The sequence below is a fragment of the Tigriopus californicus genome, chromosome 7, assembly GCF_007210705.1.
Source record: "Tigriopus californicus strain San Diego chromosome 7, Tcal_SD_v2.1, whole genome shotgun sequence".
NCBI lineage: Eukaryota > Metazoa > Arthropoda > Copepoda > Harpacticoida > Harpacticidae > Tigriopus > Tigriopus californicus.
The window spans coordinates 13,201,505-13,203,428 of record NC_081446.1 but is presented as its reverse complement, the minus strand read 5'-3'; the positions used below and the strand labels follow the sequence as shown (position 1 = coordinate 13,203,428).

At 41.9% G+C, this 1,924-nt stretch overlaps 1 protein-coding gene across 1 annotated transcript in view; it reads right to left on the bottom strand.

The window, feature by feature from the left end:
- LOC131883520 (uncharacterized) overlaps window positions 1–1,924 on the bottom strand; it is a 10,266-nt gene that overhangs the window by 3,775 nt on the left and 4,567 nt on the right. The gene's annotated exons all lie outside the window — the stretch shown is intronic.

Genomic DNA, 1,924 nt, shown 5'->3' with positions numbered 1-1,924 from the left:
TAGCATTGCATTTATCCAAATCTTGACTAATTTCTACTTAGCAAGAGAAAGTAAAAAAAAATGAAAAGCACTCTTTTTTCTAACTAGTCTTCAAAAAAAATTATAAAAGAGTGTTAATAGTTCATGGCATCTGAAATTTAGACATTTGGGAGGAGGATGCATTTTAAGAAGTTGCAATATTGGCTATAGTAAAGTTTGCAACACCCAATTTGAGATTTTGTGAAACAAGTACAACAAAATAAAAGTGCAAAGAAAATAATCTATTTAGTACATCCTCTTTCAACACCTTTTATTTTATGTTCATGTCGTTTTTTACTTTTTTGTCTGTCAATATTTTTATTCCATATCTAGGTTATTTCATGTATTCTTGATTTAAGGAGTATTTCATGATTTGATTGTTAGGTCTCTTCATTTCCTGTACTTGTAAATGTAGTTGATTTTTCTTGCTATGTTCTATCCGTTTAGTTTAGCATTCTCAAAACATAAATAGGTTCTATGACCTTCTTATGTTCTACTCCTTTCCATTGACTCTTGCTTGTTCCTGTAGTTGAGTTGGTGTATGTTGGCTGAGGCTAGCTAGCTGGTCAGCCAAGAGGGGGTCATCGTCATTCTCTTCTCCTCTGTTGCTAGCCCCAAACTAGCGCTACCACCTATTTTTCTTCTCTTTGTCTGTCCCTAGGGAGTACTTTCCTCCTTGGTCTCAGCCCAGCCATGACGTACTCAATGGCCCACACGTGTGTGCTGTTTACCTGCTGTGCAGCTGGTTTTCATTTACACGCGCTGGTTTCTCTTTCCCTTTTGCCCTCTTGACTCTGTCTTCTTCTTCAATTACTTTTTTCATCTTTTATCTTCCACTCGCTCATTTCTAACGGTTTTTCTCCTCAAACTGAAGGAAGCTTCTAGAATATTTCTCCATGCTCTTGTTCAGGTTCCCTTAATTTAGGATCCCTCAAATAGCTATTGTTGAAGGGACTTTCTGAAGGAGTCAGGAACAGTCTTGAGCTGTTTTTTGACGGGAAAACTCCGTCCTCCACTAAAAAACCTTTCATTATGGAAGCCTTAATAGCTTGGGTTGGTCACACCCAGCCACTACTTGACTGTGGGATGAATCAATCAAGTGTAGGCAAAAGGGGCACAGGCACTGACACTCTTGATTTGATTGAAACGCCCCTTGTTGACAAAGAGGTCATAGAGGTCAAAGAGAGCATAGTAGAGAATGCTCTCCAAATATGGTGTCCATTTTCAGCCACTACAGAACTTAACCCATTCGATCCATGATGATTTATAGTGAAGGAAAATGGATTGATTGCGGTTTATTTGGCAAGAGAAAACACCAATCTAGTACCCAAGAGTATGAAGGGGCCTGGAATTGTCAATCAATGAACAATGTGATCAGATGTCATCCAATACTCATTTGATTCAGTAGTCACACTCCCATCTCCCGTCGATGATTGAAAGACGATCTATCAACACCTATCTCCGGAATCCGGAATCATCTCCTCCCGTTCAGACAGTTGAAGCCTCAACGCCCAGTGAACCCACCTACCCTGGGCCTGTCCTCAGGCTCAGTCCGGCCATGGACCCGTTCCCTTCTTTTACATCCGTGCCGATAGCATGACATGAGCGAGCAAACCTAAAGCTTTATAGATGGAATGGATGGATGTCTTGACCTCGTCCGAAGGCTGATTTGATTGAAGTTGGATCAGATCATCAGAGGCAACAGAATCATCGGCCCATATCTGGAGGTTCTTGGCCGATTGTTGCTTGCCGCCATTCAGCCTTCAACCGGCACACGCGGCCTTCATTGATCTCTACACCCTTGAGACCCAAGCATCAAGACCAGCCAGTCACTTTTAGCTGTTCCTCCGCCCTTTTCCCGCCCGCCAATTTTAGCCATGAAAGCCAGATCAGTCGGATCTCAACG